The following is a 9,299-nucleotide window of genomic DNA, read 5'->3' on the forward strand; positions in this document are numbered from 1 at the left end:
TCCTATCTTTTATTTTATTTTATTTTTTTCTGGTTTCTGACCTTACTTTCAAAGTTACTCTTTTCACTGAACATTTGAAGTAATTTTTTCCTCCACAATATCACCTTTACTTCAAATATTTTTTCTCTATATTTCTTACTCTAAATTCAAATGTTTATAAATAACTGGACAAATTTTGACCAAACTGGCACGTTATCGCAGTTTTATATGGCTGTCCTAGGCTCTTCTTGAGAAAAGAAATATTTTTTTTTTTGCTCCTTCCAAGCCGTGTATGTGTGTTTAATGGCCTGTCTGTTTTTGTGAACTGTCAGATTAAGGTGTGTATTTAAGATCTTATGTAAGATACCTCTGATACATCTACTTCTAAATAATATTATGTTGTAGATGAGACCAGAGTTTCATCTATCCTTTTATCTGTCTGTTTATATCAGATGCCTATGTAAAATGTTTGTATGAAGCATATCGATGATGATGCTTCTTGCCAAGGAATCTTCTAAGCTCCACTTATTTATCATAGGTATATCGTGAGACACGGGTGGATGTCTTCATAGACAGCAGTCCAAATTGGACATATTTTTTCCCTCCCTCATGAGCTTTTCTACTCTATTTTTGACTGCAAACTGTTAATTTTCTCAATGTCTTGGGGCAAGAAGCTCCACAGCTAAATTGCACAATGTGGCGTCTCCTCTATTTGTTTTTTGCACTTACCACCTGCTAGTTTCATTTAATTGCTAGTAATTGCTGAATTGGAGATAGTGTGTCCATTCTACTTGCAATTTTATAGACATATCTCAGAAGCTAGCCAATATTTGATGCTTTTTTTTTTTTTTTTTTGAGTGCCAAAAAGACAGGAAATTTTCATAAAAAAACACAATGGAGCAATCAATTGATTCACAGCTCATTACTACATATGCAAAATCCTTTTCATATGTGGCTCGCTTTACATTAAGTATATACTGAGTCAGTAACGTGCCTTTGTGGCAAAGATGGCTGAACCACGTAATGGGTTTTATTGGCAAGACTGTGACCAGCAGGCTGAGGGAAGTGATTAATCCCCTCTACTCAGCACTTGTGAGACTGCATCTGCAGTGCTGTGTCCTGTTATGAGTTCTCCTATATGCAACAGACAGTGACATGTTAAAGAAAGCCCAGCAATCAGCCATTAGGCTGGTGGGATGCTGGAACATGATATGACAAGGGAGGTCTAAGGGAACTGGACAAGTTCAGCTGGAAAAGAGAAGGTTGAGGGGAAACTTTATTTGTTGTCTTCAGCTGTGTAATAGGAGGGTAGTGGAAAGAAAGATCCAGGACCTTTTCTTGGTGCTCAACACTTGTGAGGGTAAACAACAAAGTGAAACACAGGAAATCTCAATTCAGTGTTGTATTGGGTTTACATGGCAAGGTTTTGGTAGCAAGGGGTGCTGCAGGGCTGGCCTCTGTGAGCAGAGCCTAGTAGCTGCCTCATGTCAGATCAGAGCCAGCTCTAGGTGGCTCCAAAAGGGACCTGGCGCTGGCCAGAGCTGAGCCAGTAACTGACACTGGTTGGGCCTCTGGGAGAACAGATTGAAGAAAGGGAATGATCTACTGTGCAATAGCATTTGGGAGAGAGAAGAGTGAGAAAATGTGAGAGAAGCAGCCCTGTAGCCCCCAAGGTCAGTGCAGCAGGAGGGCAGGGGGTGCTCCAGGCATGGAGCAGCAGTTCCCCTGCGACCTGTGGAGAGGCCCCTGGTGGAGCAGGCTGTCCCCCTGCAGCCCATGAGTCCCACATGGAGCAGATCTCCACGCTGCAGCCCGTGGAGGAGCCCCTGGTGGAGCAGGTGGATGTGGCCTGGAGGAGGCTGCGGCCCATGGAGAGCCCCCGGAGGAGCAGGCCCCGGGCCAGAGCTGCAGCCCGTGGAGAGGAGCCCACGCAGGATCAGTTTGGGAAGGATGGGGGAGCAGGGGCAAAGAGTGACTGCGAAGGAGTGGTGGAGACGAAGCATCAGGGACTGACCGGAGCCCCTATTCCTCATTTGCCTGACACCACTCAGGGGGAGGAGTAGAAGAAGGTAAATGGGGGGGGAAGGTGTTTTAAGTTTGCTTTTAGTTTCTCACTGTTCTCATCTGCTAGTTACAGGGAATAAATTATATTAATCTCCCTATGATGAGTTTGTTTTGCTCATGATGATAATTGTTGAGTGATCTCCCTGTCCTTATCTCAGCACTTGAGTCCTTTCCATCGTATTTTCTCCCCCATTTCTTTTGGGGAGGGGGAGTGAGAGAGCGGTTGTGGTGGAGCTCAGCTGCCCAGTTGAATAACACCACCACAAGTGTAAGACAAGTTTTATTTTTTTCCACAATGAAGATTGCCAAATATTGGATCAGGATGCTAAGAGTTATTGTGAAATTGCAGTTCTTCAAGATACTCCAAACCAAACTGGACAAGTCCTTGACCAGCCTGATCTTGACCGTGCTGTTAGCATGGAGTTGGTTTGAATGACCTCTGGAGTTTCATTCCAATATGAATTATTGAATCATTGTATGAATTCATATCTGTTGTTCTACTGCCTGCTCATATAATAGCATGAGTTCCTTCCTAATAACACTTCCAATTACTCTCCTGATTCAAGATAATATTGCTAGCAAACTTTGTTTTACAATTTTTTATACTTTTTTTTTTTTTTGAGATTGCTTGTGAATACATGGTACTACTGGAAGGTATTTTCCTTCCACTGCGGTATTCCACTGAGTGGAAGAACAAATGGCTAGTTTTCTGTCTCTTAACACTTAATGATTATTTATTATTAGCTTGGTTTAATCCATGTGTGCTATTTGTTTATTTGTTTCACCCATAGTTGCTTGTGTTCCTTACAAATTCTTCTGAAAGGGGTTCATTTGGAACTACTCGGAAATCTGAGAGTACTGTATCAGCTGGATCTTCTTTGTCCACCTGCTTCCTGATGCTTTCACTGAACTTAAAAATCTATGACGTGTGACTCCCCTTTGACAAAAGCTATCATGATTTTATTTTGGTGGGTCATGCTGATTAATGTGTCTACTCGTGCTGTTCTGAAGAACTGTGGGTGTCAGGTTTATTTGTCTTTAGTTCCTAAATCTCACTTGAAAGGACCCTTTACAAATGTGGCAGCATGTTTTTAATGCTCTTCACTTGTGGTAAAGGTGCAATTTGACAGGGACCGAGAGTTTGAGGACTATATGCTACACTTATTCTCACGTGTTAGGTTCCTCGGTAGCAAAGGGGTGGGTGGTGTGATGTGAGTGAAAAAATGGAATTAGTGCTTGTATTCTCCCCTGCTTGTCTAGGGAAGATTAAGAAAACTTCCTGTTCTCATAAATAGAAAATTGGTCTTTTCTTTGATTTGGTTAATTCGTGATATTGACTCAGTGACTTGCTGGGCTAATAATGCAATACAAAAACACCTCCTGAAGTTTTAGGTAACCTTTTTGAGTATGTGTTCACTTCTGGTATTTCTCAGCTACAGACTGAATTAAATCTATGAATGTTAAAGCCGTCCCTCTTTCCTAATGTTCCCTTCTTTATTCCTCACTCCTTTCTGTAATTAAAACACTGGAATAGAAGATTGCTGCCTTTCCTAATTTTGTGTTCAAGAAAAAACACGAACACTATGCTCCCTCAAGAAACCACTGAGTTTTACTCAGAAAAATGGAAAGCAATTTCATTTTTAAATGGGGAAAAATAACAGACCTAGTTTTTTTACAGACTTCCTATTTTATATAAATTTTTGTTCAAACAATATACTGTAGTTGCTATTTAAATATATTTTTTATTTAATATATTTATTTTTATATTTATTTTTATCTATTTATTTTTATATTTATTTTTTATTTTGTATATTTATTTTGCTTCTAGTATTTCATACTTTATAATGGAAACATGGCAAATTGATTTTTTCCTGGTGATTGGGAAGACCCACATTTTTAAGCTTTAAGAAATTACAAAACATATATTATATATTATATATAGATATATATAAATCTAATTTATTTATTTATTTTTATAGGAATGTAATATTGCACATCCTAGTAGTTAAACAGTTAACGAGAACTTGCAAAAATTTGTCCTGCTGCAATGTGCCGTTACTAATCTCTGAATAGAAGGTTGGACTTAGACCTGTAAGTAGGACCAAGTTTGTTTTGTAGCACACAATATTTGTCTGGCTAATCTGTTTTAATATTATAAAATGGGAGAGGTAGTGGTAAACTGGAAGGCACCTACAGAAAAGCTGGCAAAACAGCTGGTAATTTAAAATATGAATGCAAAGAATATATAGGATGGTTTGTGTTCTGTAGGTGTACTAGTGAATTTACACTTCCTATCAAATCCTCACAGCTGGAAATAACCTGAAAAAATTTTATTTTTTCAAAAGCTATGTTTTTTTTCTTTTAAAAGAAGGTTATTAAAAAAAAAAATCTTGACTATTTTGAAAATGCAAGAGCATTCACTTCCAAAAGTGTTTGCTGAGAAAGAAACTGCTGTGGCTCAGCATGTAGCTAGGATTGCCTACTGGAGCTAAATGCAAAACAATCAATTAATGGACTTGTGTATCCTCAATCATTACCTCCTAGAGCCCTCATAAAATACTCGCTGTTATGGCAGTGTTTCTGCTGGGTTTAAAGTCCCTGAGCACCATTCAGATGGAGGAGAACCGTGTGAGTGAAAGGGATTTGTGTGCAGATAGATAGCTCTGAGGTTGGTGTTGGCTTCCTTCAGAGGTAGAGGAAGATTACAGAAATGCCATTTATAAAGCAGTAGGTGAGGCTCTGTCAACAGCTCTCACCAATAAAACCTGGCTTTGGAAGTACAGAGCTTGGCTGCAGAACCTTGCTTTGGGATTAATTTTACCCTGTATGCCTGATCGTAGAGCCCATGTGTATTATATGCTGGTTTCTGGAGACCTGCATAAACTGCATTGCTTCATCTTTATTTATTTTTTTTTCATTTCCTATTCATTTTTTTTTCATCAACTTGTATGAATGTTAATCTAGTATATTTTGCATTTTTTAATAGTGTAAGGCGCAAATCCTTTATACAGTATTTAGATTTTCTGACCTTAAAATTAGTGTCTTGTTAACACATCACAGGGTTGTATTATGCAGTACCAAGTGCCCCTGTTAATGTAACATATTTAACAGGCATTATAATAAAAGATGAATAAAACGCAGTAGCAAACTCTTTGAGCTAACTTAGCCCTCTGTCTTTTAATAAACTTGGGCCAAAATGTTTGAGGCCTAGGTCTAATGTCTCAGAAAGTGGCAGCAAAAGGCAGCCTTTGTATTAATGCACAGCATTTATTCCAGATAAAGTCATAATTTCTAGTAATAAGAAACTGACAATAATTAGATGTGAATTTAAAGACAGAAGGGCAGTCATCATGAGGAGAATTATTTGACCACAACTTGAGTCTTTTTCAGCAGACTGTCTTTGAGATACCTTTTTTTTGTTTCTTCCCCCCCCCCCCTCAGCAGTGGCTAAAAGAAGGAGCTCTGGGGAGAACAAAAGGCTAGAGAGAGCCTGTAATGATTAATTTACAGAATATTCTCCTACCCGCTAACCATTTTGGCTCTAGGACTTCTAATGCTGAAATTGGTTTCTATTCATTTATTAGATCATCTTCGTATCAGAGAAGAGTCTGCGGAGGATCCACTGTCATTGTGCCCTCTGCTGCAGATTTGTTTGTGTCTCTTAACTGCAGTGCAACCTGAGAGTAGTTGCTCAAGCAGCCCTTCCCACCACCTCTGCTTTCAGAGCTCCTGACACCAAACGGATTTCATCTGATATTTAAAGCCTCTCTAAGTCCTCTGTTGTCAGTACATATGAAATGAAGGGATGAAAAAAGATAACAAACATGCTGAAGAGCATCTTTCCAGTGAATGAACAGTGAAGCAATAAATTACGTGGTAAATGCAGCACAGTATAGTATCCTGCTCGTGCTGTGTAATTTTTGATTGTAGTAGGTGATGGTGTGCATGCGCAAATAGGGCAAGGCTGAAACACTAGCTGTACCTCAGCGTGCATTTTCAGGGAGAATAAGTGCTGTGTTGATTTACTGGACTTAATTCTGTTTCTGAAGGAAAAAGAATTACAAAAATGCTGTAATTTAGGAAGGTGAACAGGTACATGAATTTCTTCAATTGGTACCAAGGTCTACCATTTTTTCTAAGTAATAAGTGCCATTAATACATTCAGTACTGCAGAATTTTTTGCTCTTTGCCTCATGAGGATGCTTATAAACTTTACAGTGAAGGTAGTAAACTAATGATCTGCAATATTGCATGCCCGTGGCTCAGTGTGTAGATTGTCTGTTGAAGTTAATGATGCTGCTCATTTTCTGAAGTTACGTATGCACGTGGTGGCTGAAATCTTTCTTCTGAGTGGAACCAGAGAGGTGGTGTGGGGTAAGAGAGACTGCTGCCATCTGGTGTATATGCAGCAACAGGTGCAGACTTGGTGTCATTAGGGTTAAACAGTGGAATGGAAATCTTTCTTGCAAAAAGTTGAAGTACAAAGAGAGAGAACCTTAAAAGCACTTAGCATCTTTTGAAAGCAGCTGTAGGTCACCTCACTTACAAGTTAGCAATAATTAGCAAGTTTCTTTCCTGTCTTCTCTAAGCGTAGGATTTTCTGAACCATAAAAACAAGCTGTAAGAGATGAAGGAAGGAAGAATGAGAAACATAGGTATATTGTTTAAAAGAGTGTGTTATTTTTAAACTTAATTAAACTCAGGATCTCATGTCACTGTTCTGCTAGAAGATATATAAGAACAACTAATACATGTTTCAATTCAGTGTGGTTTCTCTTAAATGGTTCTCTGTGAGCTCAACCCAACCGTGCATTTGATAGTCAAAGACTAAACAAACCCTCATTTGCTTGGGTTCATTACAAGAAGATATAAGGCACCAATGAACTTCCTAGGTGACCAAAAAAATCCCTGAATAATTTAACTTTTCAGATTAGGCTTTGCTGATATTTTTAATTATCAATGACACATGTAAGTTTACTTGAAGTAGTTTGAATTCAAACAGCTCATAGAGAACCACTCATCACAGTGAGTTCTGGCCAATCTTTTTTTAAGGTCCATCTGTGTTCTGAAACCTCTTCTGAAACCTTGAGAGGAGTGAATGTTTATTAGATTTTGTTTGTCTTAAAACAAACACCCTACACAGCGAGGCTGCACACATGCTTACTGATTTGGGGAAGAAATGGAAATATATAAGGGGTATTAAAATATGTCTTGAAACTGTTGCTGTTGTTTACAGAAATATTTTGTGAATAAGTTTTTCTCTTTAGAACGTGATTTCAGTGTGTCAAAGAAATGTTTTCCTTTGAACAGATTTGATATTTACCTGATTTTTTTCTTTCCCAGATCACCACTAAGAGGATCATAGGGGCCTGCTTTTTTTTTTTTAAATAATTAATCAGCTTTAAATATGAATTAAGAGGATTATGACTATGTATGTATTTGTACCTGGGTATGATTTTCAGTGGAGTTTAAATTGCAAATTTGTGCCTGTTATTCTTACTGCCTTCAAAAGAAAAAGAATTTGGAAATCTTAGAAACTGCAAGTAATGAACAAAGCACAGGCATTGGGGATGGGCAATCATATATTTTATTCTTAATAACCCACCTCTATCTTTGGCCTTAACACTGTTGGGAGGAGAAGGTGGTTATCTCTTTGACCTTCCATTCGTGACTTCTTAAGCAAGTTTGTCAGCTGATTTGCTGATAATTTCCAAGTTTGATGATGATTTTTTGATGTTGGTATGCATATACAGGGATACAGTCATAGTGAGTTTAGCAATGCTGGTTCGTACAGGTTGTTGAATTTCCCTGCTACCTCATACAGATGTTTGAGAACCTACAAAATGAGCTCAATTTAAGCTCTCCATTTATATGTTCCCCCAAGGGTTGAAAGAAAACAACAAGGAAACTTCTCAAAGGAACCAAACACAGAACAAGCACATTGAGTGTGATTGCATTACTATTTCCAGAATAGCTGGACATGGCAGAGCAGCCTTTTCCACTGAGAACAATGTTAGGGAACTGAACAGGCAACTTGCAACCAATGAAATAAGGTAGGATACTAAGCTTCAGAGAGGACTGAGATGATTATGGACCAGTTGTGCAGAGAATCTGAGGAAACTTAAAACCAGCATTTATTACCATGTCTGTTTATACAGAGTTTAATGCAGTGGATAAACTGTTGACTACTTTTGCAAAATTGCATTAGGGATTGTGTTTGTCTAAGTTGTCTTTGCCTTACTGCAGGGATCAACACAAAAATGTTGTGTCTTCTGTGATATTAATTTTAAATCTGACAGTGTATGTCTAATGCAGGGGAGTCATACAGAGTGGTGCAAGCCTTAACTGGTATCTCAGGCCAGTTCGAACTGGGTGTAGCTAGAGCAGCACTGTGAATATTTATTCTCTGAGCTACCCTGGTAGATTCTGGTTCTCTGAGAGACTGGGAGCGAAGGTAAATGCTAGTAGTGTTGTAATCGTTTTTGGCTTTTTCATCGGCTTTGGTTTTAAACCAGCAGTGACCTGAGCTTTGTATTAGAAATGCCTCATCTAATTGCAGAAAGGCTCATTTTATACCTTATAAATTTAGTTAGTGTGTGATTGTAAACTCATTTAAAGTAGGAGTTTTTCTTCACAAAATGTATGAGAAACCAGAACCCCTTCCTGGAACCATACGGAGGATTAATTTACTAGGTAGCATAATCTTGCTGATCCTCTTTGGCGAAGATCCTCTACTACCTACCAGGTTTCTCGTGAGAATATGCATCATGTAAGAGGCTGGAAAGGCGTTTTTTTTGTTGTTGTTTTTGTTTTGCTTTGTTTTGTTTTTGTTTTTAAGCAGCTGTAGAGTCATTATTTGTTGTTTGTAGTATTGTGCAGTGACGGCTTTTTTGGATATGTGATATTTGTGGGGTGTTTTTCTTTCAAGTAGTAGGGTTTTTTGGTCAAAATGCTAACATGCCAGAATACATCCATAGTCCTGTTTGCAGGGGTTTCAGACTGTTGTGAACCTGCAACTAACTCTTGTGCAAATAGCTATTACAAAATGTGTAAATAGCACAGTGCAAATAATTGACAACTAGAACACCTGAAAAAGACAGGAAGAACATCCTCCAAATACCCTTTGTATTAGGCTCTTTTCTCATAGGGAACAATAAGGCATTTTTCATCTTTTTAATATGCATAGATCTAGTTTAGGTTTGGGGCTTCTGCTGCTTGGCTGGACTATAAAGGTCTACGATTGTCTCATCAATAGC

General features: G+C 38.4%; 1 long non-coding RNA gene across 1 annotated transcript; it reads left to right on the top strand.

Moving 5' to 3' along the window:
* Positions 1 to 2,869: 2,869 nt before the first annotated feature.
* LOC121065825 lies at positions 2,870 to 6,245 on the top strand. Its single transcript, XR_005817339.1, has 3 exons — positions 2,870 to 3,011; positions 4,023 to 4,134; positions 5,628 to 6,245. It is a non-coding gene; the product is annotated as an uncharacterized LOC121065825 (long non-coding RNA).
* The last annotated feature ends 3,054 nt before the right edge of the window (positions 6,246 to 9,299 follow it).

This window comes from Cygnus olor, chromosome 2 (assembly GCF_009769625.2).
Source record: "Cygnus olor isolate bCygOlo1 chromosome 2, bCygOlo1.pri.v2, whole genome shotgun sequence".
Classification (NCBI taxonomy): Eukaryota; Metazoa; Chordata; class Aves; order Anseriformes; family Anatidae; genus Cygnus; species Cygnus olor.